The sequence below is a fragment of the Pleurodeles waltl genome, chromosome 12 (genome assembly GCF_031143425.1).
Source record: "Pleurodeles waltl isolate 20211129_DDA chromosome 12, aPleWal1.hap1.20221129, whole genome shotgun sequence".
Classification (NCBI taxonomy): domain Eukaryota; kingdom Metazoa; phylum Chordata; class Amphibia; order Caudata; family Salamandridae; genus Pleurodeles; species Pleurodeles waltl.
In genome coordinates, this window is record NC_090451.1 from 371,595,876 (window position 1) to 371,610,839 (window position 14,964).

Consider the following 14,964-nt stretch of genomic DNA (forward strand, 5'->3'; position numbering starts at 1 on the left):
AGAACTACCTGGTTTACTCCCTCATCACGCACTACCGTTCATGCCTGTTACAACCTTGATTGGTTTATAGTGGTTTTTCATTGGTGAGGGGCTATTGGGATTATGCCTATTAAGTTGTAGTCTGTTATCTGATTGAAAGAATGTATTGCACTAAGATACAAATATAATCAATGACACTCTGTTGTTACCAAAATTGTTTTGATGCTTTAGCTTCTCCTCTGTCTATCACTGGTGCTGGATGCTGCATATGCTGTTGATCATCATGTTATGTATGGAAAACTGATAAATAAAGTTTGAAAAATAAGGTACTGAGACTTAATTGGGCCTAGTAAGGATTAGTGCCATTATTGCATGAAGAGGTCTACCCTCCACTTCAACTAATAATCCACTTTCTCACATATGATAAATGCCAAGAACAATTTTTTAAACATTGTGAGTATGAATATAACATTTGCACTTTTTCTGTCAGTGTCTCTCTGCACCTGTGGTTTGTCAAACACATACAAGTATTACTAGTGTCATCTCTAGGATAAAAGGTACCGGTGATGTCGGATAAGGAATCTCCTGCTGCATATTATTAGGATATTGCCTGTCACAGAGTAATTCTGTGACTTTAAAGAGGATTGAGGCTGCCTTAAAATGGCCATTTAATGTATGGCAGTGAGTATTTTATTTCTTCTAATACATAGTCACACCATCACTCACTCCACAGGCTGCTTAAATCATTGTTGTCTAACTCCCTCATGTGAAGGGAACTGTACAGGTGCAGACATAATAGCACAATATATAGTGTGAAATAAAACACACCAAAAATCAGTTAGTAATTTGTTGCAAAAACATACAAGCAAACCTTTTTAATTTAAATTAATTCTGTAGCTCAGAAATAGTAGAAACATATAGAGAAATCCATACAGAGAAATGACCATTCATTTCTCATCAGTGCAGATCACTGTTCATTTTAGAAAAATAGATCACCATAATGAAAATCCAGTTCCTATTTCATTTATTAAACTGTAGCTATAATTAACCCTGTTACCTGCTCTTTAGCTTCACTACTGGATCTGGCTCTAGGCTTTATGATGTCACCTTAACTTTACAGTTGAGCAGCTGCACCATTGTGTTACTATAGGTGACTAGAGGAATCAAAACTCAACTGTAATACAAACATTGAATACCGGCTTTTTGAGGATTTGGGTGTACTAGATGATATAACTGTGGAGCTTTATCATGCAGTACACTCTCAAATACTGCCTTGGGTCCAGTCAGGCACGTTTGGTTAACTTTATGCTCAACCCTGAGTAGCTGTGGCTGTGAGCAGTAAGGCTTGGCAAAGGAACATAATGTGACGCATTTAACAGCACCAAACAACAATATAAGAAAGCCACACAACAAGAAAGAAACATGGCACCAATGTATAAAAATAGAGCATATGAATGTTTAGAGTCCTTGAAAATCAAAATCCACTGGAGGGTTCCGGAGATATTGATTTTTAAACATTAAATAACTTTCTAATTCAAGTACAAACAATCATTGGTCAAAAAATGTTTGTAAACTGTTGAATAGTTTGAAAGAGTTTGTTGGACAACTCTGACCAAGTTGGGTGACCACTTCCAACAGGGCAGGAGTCTAGGAGGTCAGTAAGGACACTTTGGAAAGTTACCTGGCCACCAGAGCCTTTTTCAGTCCAGTTTCAGCCTTTATGAGATGACCTCTATGGACAACACTGGAGTGGTCCTGATGCTGGTGATGTAGGAGAAAAAGATGCTCAAGGCTGCTTGTTGGAAATGGGATTTCTAGTTGGCAAAGGTATGCACTTCAGCCAGGCAGAACCCACCACTCTAGTAAGGGCAAGTAAGTTACACATCAAACATAACCTGTGCTCACCTCCTGGTAGCTTGGCACAGAGCAGTCAGGTTTATACCCAGAGGCAATGTGTAAAGCATTTGTGTAATACACTTACACTAGTGACACAATAATTACCCCACAAAAGAGACTCCACACAGAAAAATATATAACCATATGTTTCTTATTGTTAGAAATTGGGACTCTAGTTGGCAGACATTTGCACTCTGTCCAAGTAGGTACCACAATCCTAGTCAGGGCAAGTAAGATACACACTAAAAGTTTACCTGTGCTCACCCTTTGGTAGCTTGGCACAAAGCAGTCTGGCTAAACTAAAGAGACAATGTGTGAAATATTTGTGCATTCACACAAAGTAACACAATTAAATCACAACTAAAGGACTCCACACTAGATTAGAAAAATAGCCAATATTTATCTGAGACAAACAAGACCAAGATGACAAAAAAACAACATTCACAAGTCAAGGTATGAATTTTGAAAGGTTAGATCAAAATTAGTTGCTTAGAAGACAATAGCTCCAACCGGAGCTATCTGGTTGCACTGGATCGGGGCACATTCAAAAGTACAGTTCGACCACAATGGAGCACTGCCAGGTACAGAGGTCATGCAAACCCACTGACAGCACTTTTGTTGCATCGAGGCTCTGTGATGATACGTTGGTCCAAAGGAGGGGACGCATCAAGCTTGGAGGCCATGCATTGTTTCCTGATCGGGCAATGCTGCTGGTGCCTCGATGTCCAGAATCTAGGACTACTAGTTCCCATGTGTCCGCCTTGTGTCAGCCACCCCAGGGACATGTTGTAAGTAGGGGTTGTTGCATCACATGGTTGGCAAGTGTTGTCAGTAGCTTTTGTGCAAGCAGCAGCAAAGCAGTGTTTCTGCAGCGGGTTGTGTCGGTTCCAAGTGACGCACCAGTGTTGTTGCATCAGTTCTAGGTTGCAGCACCACACTAACCTCCAAAGGCCCAGGGATGAATGTGGCACTATTTGACAGAGTAGGACTTACAACAGAGAAGCCCAGGTGCAGGTAGCAAATGCAAGTGAAGCCTTTGATATCCCTTAGACTTCAGAAAAAGGAGGCATGCTCAGTCAGGCCTTTGGACTAACTTAAGGCTTGCAGGATGTAGAGAGTTAGTTCCAGTTCTCTCATTTCCAGGCAAGAAGTAGCAGGCACTGTCATTTTCATGGAGAATAGTTCTGCTGCTAACTTATCCCTATCATCCGTCATCTAGGAGACGTTTCTTCACTCAGTACTGTTCCTACTGGGCATGTACTGTAGCTGGTGCTCAATTAGTTTACACCAGGCCTCTTCTTTAGGCATGTGACCCATATTTTCATCTTTCTGTTTCCCCCCCTAGGTTCTAGACTTACCATGGTCTGGTGCATCAGGGACTACCGTATACCCTGTTGCATGAACAAGTGACTGACTTTAAATCTACCTTCTGTTACACTTTGTAATATAGAGGTGAGTTCTCAATAAATGTGATATTCACTGTACACAGGTGTCACTTATATGCTGTTCGTCTGCTACTGATCACCACTACTTGTCCTGTTTTAGACACACTCTGTTGTGGTTTTTCCAAGTTAGACTTCGAATACCCAACTAGGTACAGCATTCTACTATGGTTTTCTTGATTCTTTGTTTTGTTGGTTTGCAGCAATGCGTGGTATCCTCCACAATGAATCACCACCACCCTTTACAGGCTTTTCTAGTTGACTAACTCCACTGACTTTGGCTTGGGCAGACTGAGCCCATTCTAGACTGGCTTTATTTGCACTGTAATGAGGCAGGCACACATAGCTTTGGCTTTTTGCTTGCACACTCATCACTGGTAACACTGCTCTATCACTAATTGTCTTGCGTGCTTCACACCATTTGACTTCTATTTGGATATAGGGGTGCTTCACCACCTGGCTCTTTGTTTGGATGGACACATACCCAATTATCAGATTTAACACTTTGATCTCTATGCTATCACCCTCAACATCTGCAGATTAGCTTTTGGCAAACGTATTTCTGTATATCTTGCAGCCTTGAAAAAGTCACCTGTTGTGACGAAAAACGTGTTGGATGTAATTGTGGAACGATACTCATCTTATTACTTTGATGTCCATATCTACAAATAAAAGGAACCTACTACAACCAAATTCATCTGGATGACTTGTTGATTACAAACTATTTTGGAGTGCCTCAGTATCTTTGAAAAAAAGTAGCAGGCAGCAGGCCAATACAGCAGAGCAAACAGCAAAGTTGCAGTGACTCCTGACAGCACAGCCTGGTAAAATTGCCTCAGTCCAGAAGCGTTCTGAGTATGTGTCAGAGGACTAGTACTTATACTCAAAATGGTGTTTGATGTAGGGGTAACTTCAAAGACATTTTCCGAAATTCACATAGTTCCCTTTCAACCCGACCATGGCTCCAGACTACCAGTAGGGGGTAATCATCCTTTTGTGTAAGGACAGGACACAGCCTATTCAGATATAAGTGTGACCCTCCTCTCCCTCTCCCAGCCCAGGACGACTATCAGTATGCAGATATCTTCTGTCACACCCAGCACTTCCTGTTTGTAGATGTCTGGAGCAAATGCACAAATGTAGCTGCCAACTAATCCCAGATGTATATTCAGAGACAGGCTTAGGCACAGAATGGTTAAAGTAGGAAAACACCACTTTCCAAAAGTGGAATTTTCAGACCTGCAATTTAAAAATCACCTTTACCAAATTATGTATTTTTAGATTGTGAATCCAGAGACACGAAACAAATTTTTTCAGTCTTTTTCCATTTGGAAATTACACTTACAAGATGTTCCAAGCTAACCCCAACGTTAGTGTTAGACATAGCATCTTTTGGCGTCTTTCCCATGTCTTTTTGCTTTCTGACCTCTTGTTTTTGTGATATGCTGAATGTATTTTTTGCTGGTCTGTTGTCTCTGTACACTTTATCAGTGCTGATTAGTGTTAAAAGTTCAAGTGGTCCCACTGTAAAGTGTGCTACTGATTGATATTTCAATGACTAGCTTAATTGAATTACTAGTAAGTCCCTAGTATTGGGCACAGATGTGCACAGGGCCTATAATCAAATCCTACTATTGCGCCTGCAGCACAACTAGTGCCTCCCACTCAAGTAGCCTTCCAAAGGTGTCTCAGACCTGCCTCTGCAGTATCTGTGTGTGCAGTTGTCGACCTGGCAAGTGTACCCGCTTGCCAGACCCAAACCTTCCCTTTCAGTACAAGTAAGGCACCCCTAAGGTAGGCCAAAGTTAGCTCCATGGGCAGGGTGCAGCATATTTAAAAGGAAGGACATGTACTGGTGTGTTTTACATGTCTTGATAGTGAAATACTGCCAAATTTGGTTTTCATTCCTGCAAGCTCTATCCCTCACAGAGGTTAACATGGGGATCGCCTTGAAATTTGTTTTAAATGTAAATTTCCATTGGGAACTCACAATTTAAAAATACATCTTTTGGTGAAGTTGGTTTTTAAATTGTAAGTTTGAAAATGCTACGTTTAGAAAGTGGGCATTTTCTTCCTTAACCATTCTGTGCCTCTGCCTGATTGTGGAGTACACATCTGGGTCAGGATGACAGTTGGGCTGTTTGTGAATTCACTCTATTCAGTCACACAAAGGGAGCTGAGGTGTGCCCTGCATATCCTGATGGGTCTTCCTGGGCTAGAGTGGTGGGAGGAGCTCACACTTGCACCTGAATAGGGCTGTGCCTGTCCTTACACAATGCAGTCTCCAAACCCCTAGAGTTTGTCAAGGATCAGGGCAGGAATGCAGGGTCTTGTGCACTACAAAGACTTTCCTTTGAAGTTTGCCTACTTCAAAGTTAGAAATTAGTATAAGTATTGGACCTAAAACACCAGACTTTTAGAACTCGATTGGACTATGGAACCTGCAAAGAAGAAGAGCTGGAGAAGGTGTCAGCAGGTAATTCCACTGCGCTGAGTACTTTGCTGTGTTGGATTGTTGTTTGCTGCTTCTGTCTTGGGCAGAGAAAGGACTTGACTGAACTTTCTGCAACTTATTGCCTGAGTTTCTCCAAGTGCTTGAAGTAGAACTTGCCTCCTGTTGGAAGTCTCAGGAACACCAAGGATTTCAAGTTCATCTTCCAACACCACTTTGAACTGTGTGTTTTGTGCTGCAACAGAAAAACAACAATAAGACAACACCAACTATGCTGCTACCTACAGTGTGACCTGTTGGCACCACACAAAGTATCTGCTACTTCACACCACAACCCAGGTCTAACTTCCGCCACCGCCTGACTCCATCTTCGAGTCACTGCTTGCACTACAACCTGTGGGCACAACACACCGACATCGACACTGCTGCGTGCACTGTGGCCTGTGAACGCCACCCATGAGGTACACAAAGCATCGCCCCATTTCACGCCGCAGCCCTGGTTCACTGATGTCAGCACCATCAACTCCAGCCTCATCAAATTAATTCTCTGTTTGCACCGCAATCTGTGGGCACCACATGAGGTTGTGCTTTCTGTCACAACCTTGGATTAACAAATGACAGTGCTTCAGCAACGATGATGCTCTGCCTGTACCACAACCTTTAGATGCCACACATTACACCGCCCACTTCACACTGCAGCCCTGGTCTCACCGACAAACCCAGACACCATCACTGAGCCGCTGCCTGCACCGTGACCGGTGGGGTCCGTGAGTCACATCTTCCAATTTTGCATCGCAGCCCTGATGCCAGGGCTCCTGACTTCACCCTCTCAGAATTCGATATGCAATGTGTGTGACTTGAAGGGCCCAACGACTCCTGCACCGACCTCCAGAACCAACGCATGCGAATACTGGTGAAGCTGCAAGTTAAGCTCTCATCTCAAAGACAGTGATGCTCTGCATTTCAAAAGTACTGTTTGCAGGTCTACCCGACATCATAGCAGGCCTGTGACCTCGCAGCCGGGCTCACATGTTAGATTTGTTGTTCACAATGCTATTTTCTACACAGGTAACAATTGGCTATTTTAATAAAACTGGTATGGTGTCAGTTTGTTGTGTTCTTACTGTATTACTGTGTGCTATGTACAAATGCTTCACATATTGCCTCTGAGATAAGCCTGTCTGCTTGTGCCAAGCTACCAAGGAGATGAGAAGGGGTTATTTTAGGTGTGTAACTCCCTTATCCTGACTAGAAGGAGGGCCCCTACTTGGACAGAGTGCAAGCCACTGCCAACTAGAGACTCATTCCTAACATTGGTTGTCAGTGGTGAGGACAGGACTTGCATTTGTACTTAATCCACAGTGATTGGTGTACACTATTACCATACCACAGACCATTACCTACCACATACATGTATTTCCTTTGTTCTTTTTTGTCTTGAGTTCAAATTTAACTTCCTACTATATCATGTCTCACTCAAGAACTTCATCTGTTACATCACTGTAATTGGTTTTTGAGGAGGATAGGTTGGAAACCTACACGATAAAGGAACTGAAGTCAGTTTGCTAAATTCTCAAAATCCAAGTTAGAGGCCTCACCAAAAAGAAGGAGCTACAAAAGGCAGTGAAGGCCTGGGTAGCAGCCAGAAATTCCAGTGGGCAATCTGAGAATCCAATTGGAGAGGCTGTGGAACCAAATGGAAAGGAAGATGTGCTGAGGGTGCAGGAGTTGCTGGGGGTGGAGGCACCCCCTGGGTCGGGCAGCTGTAGTGCTTCAAAGGATCTGACCCCAGAAGAGCTGGAGGACAGACAGGAAACTAGGAGGCATCCAATAGAGCTAGAGAGATTAAAAATGGCGTTCCAAAGAGAGAAGCTAGACATGGAGAAAAGTAGGATACTTTTAGACCATGAGCCCACAGTAAAGGAGCTGGATCAGAGGAGTAGATCCAGCACAGATGGTGGCAGCAATATCTTGGTGGACTCCAATAGAAAAGTATACATTCCCAAGAATGTACAAAGGGAGTACAAGAAAGTTGATGATATCCAGATGTGGTTTCAGGGATATGAGGCATCTATCCACATGAATGGGGTCCCTGAGAAGAATTGGGAATCAGGACTGTAGAACCGTTTTGCAAAGGAGGGAGGGACACATTGTTAGCTTTGGGTAAGGGGTACAACCTCACCTATTCTGACATGAAGGAGGCCCTTCTCCTGAGGTATGATCTCACTCCTGATAAGGCATGTGTGACGGTCTTTCTGTGTTCCTGGGGGATCCATTTGAAGGTGTTGCATAGGACGCAGAGTGTGTGGAAGCAGGTGGATGTGACTGAGCTGATTTGGTGGTCCATGTTGAGTTTGGCATCCAGGATGATCCTGAGGTTTCGGACTTGGTTTGTGGGGGTGGGCAGGTTTCCGAGGGTGGGTGGCCATCATGAGTCGTTCCATGCGTCAGGTTGTGGGCCCACGATGAGCACTTCTGTCTTGTTTGCATTGAGTTGGAGGCAGCTGTTTTTCATCCAGTTGGCTACTGCTCCCATGCCTTTGTGGAATTTGTGTCTGACTGTGTTGGGTTCGTTGGATAGGGAGAAGATGAGTTGTATGTCGTTGGCATAGGAGATGATATTGATTCTGTAGCTCCTGACGATGGTGACCAGTGGGGTCATGTAGATGTTGAAAAGAGTAGGGCTGAGGGAGGTTTGTGTGTACAACAAATGCTTTGCACTACCCTCTGATAAGCCTAACTGCTCGACCACACTACCACAAAAGAGAGTATTGGTATTATTTACTTTAGCCTCTGTTAAGCCTCTAGGGAACCCCTGGACACTGTGCACACAATGGGCCTGATTACAACTTTGGCAGAGGGGGTTAATCCGTCCCAAATGTGACGGATATCCCGCCTGCTGTATTACGAGTCCATTATATCCTATGGAACTCGTAATACGGTGGGTGGGATAGCCGTCACATTTTGGGATGGATTAACCCCCTCCGTCAAAGTTGTAATCAGACCCTATATCTCATTTTGATATAGTATATTTAGAGCCAGCTTCCTACAGGTGGTCATTGACATAGTAGGTCCTCCGGACTCTAAGATAGCCCTAGGAAACAGGTTCATCCTGTTCTTGGTGGACCACATCATACAGTACCTGAAGGCTATCCCTCTGAGAATAGTTATGGCACCCATTGTGGCCAGGGCACTGATAAGGATCTTTACCAGAGTAGGTTTCCCCAGTGAGGTGGTATTTGACTGGGGTTCCGACTTTTTGTCCGTGTTTATAAAGGCCATGTGGAAAGAGTGTGGGATGAACTACAAGTTCACCACTCTTTACCACCCCCAGGGTAATGGGTTGGATGAGAGATTCAACCAAACCTTGAAAGGCATGATGGGGGTTTGTGAGACTCCATGAGGCATAAGTGGGACATCTTCTTGACATTCCTTCTCTTTGCTTACAAGGAAGTACCACAGAAAGGGGTTGACTTTAGCTCCCTTGAGCTGTTATATGGGCACCCCGTGAGAGGACCTTTAGGTTTGGAGAAAGATGGCTGACAGAAAGCCCCTTGGAAGTTACCCGAGATGTATTTAGTTACATGTTGGCCTTCAGAAACCAGGCTGTCCGCTTCAGGAAACTAACTCAGATAAACCTGGAATATATTAAATGCTAGTACAAACAGCATACCACTCTGGCTGAGCTTGAGCCTAGCCTGAAAGTGTGGGTCATATCCCCAGTGGAGCCCTGAACTCTACAGGACAACTGGACAGGGTCTTTAAGGTGAAGGAATGCAAGAGCAATGTCACCAACCTAGCAATGAGAGTTATCACACTGTTTTTGATGCCCTGAAGGCAGCTAAGTGCTAAGTGCTGAAGGCACCTGACTTCTCCAAGGAATTTGTTGTGCAGACTGGTGCTTCAGAGCATGGTGTGTGGGCATCTCTAGCACAGCTGAATAAAGAGGGCCTAGGCCAGCCTGTAGCCTTCATTAGTAGGAGGCTATTCCCCAGGGAACAGAGGTGGAGCACAATATCAAGAAGGCCTTTGCTTTGGTCTGGACACTGAAGAAGCTAAGATCCTACTTGTATGGGACTCACTTCCAGATTCAGACAGACCAAAGGCCCCTCAGATGGTTAATGAAGATAAGGGGTGAGTACTCACAACTGTTGAGGTGGTCCATTTCCCTGCAGGGGATGGACTTTTTGGTTGAACACCGCCCTGGCACAGAACACACCAGAACTGATGGTCTGTCCATGTTCTTCCCCATTAGTGAAGAGAACTCCCAGAAGGTTTGAGCTTTTCTCCCTACTCTCCGCTGGAGGGAACATGTCTTAGACCTCCAGCCTTGTCAACCAATGTGGCTGTTTGCACCATGACCTATGAGCACCAAATGAGGAAGCGGACCGCTTAGCATCGCAACCTTGGGTTTACCGACTACATTGCTTCTGTAAATAAGATGCAGCTGCCTACACCATAACCTGTGAATGTCGGACCGCCCACTTCATACTGCAGCCCTGGTCTCACTGATGATGCCACCACCGAACCGCTGTTTGCACCGTGATTGGTGGGCACCGCACGTCACATTGTCCAACTTCGCATTGCAGACCAATGATCCTGCACCATCCCCTGGAACTAAGGCCTGCCAACGCTGATGATGCCGCAACTTCAGCTCTCACCGCAAGGGCCACCATGCTCTGAATTTCCAAGGTACTGTTTGCAGGTCTCCCTAACACTGTAGCTGGCCCACAACCTCACCGCCAGTCTGAACTGTTGGATTTATTGTTCACGATGTCTTGATAGCCCCAAACGGAGCTAGAGACTTCAAGGAACTATATTTTAAGCTCACTCATGCAAAATTTGTACCTTTATTGCTGTATGTTGGATTGTCCTCATTTTTATCTTGTTTTACACAGATAAATATTGGCTACTTTTCTAAAACTGATGTGGTATCATTTTGTAGTGTTCTCACTGAATTACTGTGTTATGTAAAAACGCTTCATACATTGTCTCTGAGATAAGCCTATCTGTTTGTGTCAAGCTGCCAAGGGGGTGAGCAGGGGTTAATTTAGGTGTGTAACTGCCTCATCCTAACTAGAAGGAAGGGTCACCACTTGGACAGGATGCAAGCCACTGCCAACTAGACTCCCATTTCTAACAATTAGCCAATGGAGAGATATTCCTTGCAATAGTTAAAAACAAATTTAAGAGTTTTTCACTACCTGGGTATGTTAAACTTAAAAGTACATATCCAACAATTTAAAATTGCTGCACCCTGCTCTTGGGGCTTACCAGGGCCTACCTTAGGTGTGACTTACATGTAACAGCAAGCATTTTCAATGCAACGGGTCTCGCATTTGCTCGAGTTAGAGCTATTAGCTTTGTTCAGAAAAAAAAGCAGCTCGATCGCACTATGTAAAATGCAGCACGATCGCACTGTGTGGAAAATAAACAGATAAAGTAGTTCGGACACCAGCTTTGTATGTTTTTAGTAGTTTACCGATGCTGTGTAGGTGGGATAAACACCGGAAAAGGCATGACATATGCATGCCTTTCCCAAATGAAAGCAAGCGGATTTTAAAAGGCAAGCCCACAAACCAATGTAAGTGACTGACGTGACATGGGCGTGGCTTGAAGCCCAAAGAGAGATTACAGAATAGGCAGAGCGCTTTGCGTTCACTCATAAAAAGGACAATTTGGGCCTGGCAAGTGGGTACACTTGCCAGGTCGAAATAGCAGTTTAAACCGCACGCACAGACTCTGCAATGGCAGCCTTGAAACATGTTTGAAAGGCTACCGTAGTGGGTGGCATAACCAGTTCTGCCGGCCCACTAGTATCATTTAACTTACAGACCCTGGGCACCCACAGTGCACATTACTGGGGACTTACTACTAAATAAAATATGCCAGTAATGGATAAACCAGTGTTAACATGTTTTAGACACAGAGCACATACACCTTAGCACTGGATAGTAGGGGTAAAGTGCACAGAGTACTAAAGTCAGCAAAAATGAATTTCAGTACACAGTCAAAACAGGAGGTCAGAAAGCAAAAAGTCAGGGGAAACCATGCCAAAAGATGCCAGGTCTAATATTTATGTTGTAAATAAGGATCTCAGACCAAACATGACATAAATCATTAGTACTGTGATTAGTATGTAAATAATAAGGTACTACTCATTATCCTGACAAAGCAGGTATCCAAGCAACATACATCATAACATCAGGGCATACAATGCAGCAGTTATAGTAGAAACAAGCATATGAGTTACCAGGTGTAACTGTGAGTACAAAACCTACCATGTGTCCCCATCAGCATATCAACAGCAATGAGCCCACATAGGCACCGGGAACTCTACACTACTATTAGCTTGGTTATGGTAATTGTGGAAATACTTGGTCCCAATTGTAGGGCACAGGATCACCAGCACACCTACTGGGAGTGATACAACAGTCAGGGCAATTTCCTGTATGGTGCAAAGTAATTGCCTGGTGATGAATGGGTCCTCTGTTGAGGATCCAGCCTGTTGTAGTAAGCCATGGATGCAGGGAAGCAAATAAAACAGTGCTGCTCACAAAGGCAGTGTGGGAGAACTGTGTGCCTGCCCCCGGGACTCACAGAGACTCAGAAGGGCCCCTGCATGAAGAACACCAGTGCTGCAGATTTCAGAGGGAACCCTCTCTGAATAAACCAAAGACGACTGCACGCGAGCGTGTTGCAGCTGCAGGGCAATACCTTTCTTGGCAGCAGGAGTCTCTCTTGCCAGAAGATGATGGGAGGTAGCAAGCTTCCTCACTATGGTCCCTCCTCACAGGGGCTTCTGATGTCCCAAGGAATAGCCGGTGTGGGCCCAAGGAATTTTTCATTGGTTTAGCAACGTGCCGGACATTCATGTGCAGTGCAGAGACAGCAAGGTTAGGTGCTGTGGATTGCCAGCAATGTGGTCCTAACGCATAGCTTTTCTCTGTGCCATGGTGCTTCCTTGTGGAGGGCAGCACTGGGTGGAGAAGAACACAGCCACTTAACATGTGCGTCGTTGCACCCATGACAGCGCTCAACACATGCTGTTTAAACTCAGTTAAAGTATTCACTGTATGTTGGGGGGAATGAAATCTCTCACTATGCGCTAGTGATAACATGAGGTGAAACTACAAAGCGTTCACCTTGAGCAGTGTACAGAAGTAGCAAAATGAAGTGCTCTCTTTGCGCAGGTGGCTGGGAAGTGGCAAATGAAGCACTCTCCATGTGCAGGTTGTAGAAGTCGGAAGCACAACCAGTGCTCATGCTGTGATGGGCTCCTGGGAAAGTAATTGGGGGAGATCCAGGCAGCAATAGGCAGTGAGACCAGCACAACAAAACTAGTAGTCCTAATGGCAATCTCTCCTGGCAGCACCACCGAGCCTTGGCAGAACAAAATCAGGGAGCTGCTGGACACATGTCAACAACAGAAAAGCAATCCAGTGAGTTCTTTAGGCCACCCAGCAAGTAGCAGGTAGGGCTGTCAACAGTAGAAGAGCAGTCCAGATGAGTTCCTTGGGCAGTGCAGCAGTCTTTCTGACAGAGATTTGGTTCAAGTTGAAACAGTGATCTGAAAAAATCGGGTTGGAGCCCCTGTACTTATACTCAAAAATGTATTTGATGTAAGGGGTGACTTCAAAGGAACCCTTGAAAGTGTGACACAAATCCCTTTTAACCCAGCTGTGGCTCCAGATATCAGTAGGAGGAAAATCAGCCCTTTGTGTGAGGGCAGGACACAATATACTGATATGTAAGGTGTGAACAACCTCTTCCTCTCCCAGCCCAAGAAGACTATCAGTATGCAGATGGATGCAGATGTATCTCCTGTCACACCCAGCCCCTTCTGTGATGTGGCTGTCTGGAAAGTACGCACAAAGTGTAGCTGTCACTCTTCCCTAGACACGGATTGGAGTCAGGCTGCAAAACCCATAGAGATATAAGCACTGAGAAATGCTCACTTTCTAAAGGTGGCATTTCTAAAATAGTAATGTAAAATCCAACTACGCCAGTATCCAGGATTTCTCACTACCATTCCTAACATAGCAAACTTGGCAACACTACTCTTTTCAGATGGGAAATTACCATTTAAGTCATATATGGGAATTCCCAATGCTAACCAATGAGATGGCCAGCCCTCAAAGTAGTGAAAAGCAAAATAGGCTGTATGTCAATACAAGGGCATGTAAAACATAAAGGTTTATATCTTACTTTTTACTTAGACAGCACCCAGCCAATAGGGCTACCTAGGGTCTACTTCAGGGTGACTTAGGTGCAATTAAAGGAGAGTTTAGGTCTTTGCTAGTAGTTTGAAATGCCTAGTCAATGTGGCAGTAGCTGCCCATGCAGCCACTGCAGCAGCAGGCCTGAGACAGGTTTGAAAGGCTACTTCTGTGGGTGGTGCAATCAGTGCTGCAGGCCCACTAGTAACATTTAATGTACAGGCCCTGGGTATATGGTATACAACTTTACAAGTGACTTACGTGTAAATTAAATATGCTAAACAGGTGCAAGCCAATCATACTTTGTTTAGGGGAGGGAGCATATGCACTTTCCACTGTACAGCAGTGGTAAAGTGTGCAGAGTCCTGAAGCCAACAAAAAAAGGTCAGACAAATTGGAGGAGGAAGGCAAAAGGTTTGGTGATAACCCTGCAGAAAGGGTCATTTCAAACAATGCTCCTTCTGTTGTGTGGTCAACAGGGGTAAATTCCAGGTGATCCTTTGGTACATGGGTTATTTGGAGCAACTTTGGCCCCTGAACCTGGGGTCCCACGAAGTCCTCTTTAAGATGCTCAGTTCTCATGACACAGCAGTCAGGCTGCAAAACTTTGGTGGGGGCTAGTGAGGAAAGACTACACACACCAGTTCAGCAGACATTGATGCAACCTTTGGCTATCTAAAAATTAGTCTCCTGAAGTGTCCACATCTAGTAGGAGCAAAACATCTTTGGTGGCAACCGACTTGGCAGTTTGGGCGGCTCCTCCAGCAACTTCAATGTACCTGGTGGTGTTCCAGGGAGCCAGCCATTGACCCTTGGAGTCACTGCTTTGATCTGGGAGAGGAAGTCAACATTAACAGCCAGGAGTCATATACATGAACCAAACTTTACTAGCCTAAAGTGCAGCAGGTGCACTCCTTCTGCTAGTGCAGACTCTCTTTGTGCACATTCAATACCAGCAGGATTGTCCATCTTTGGT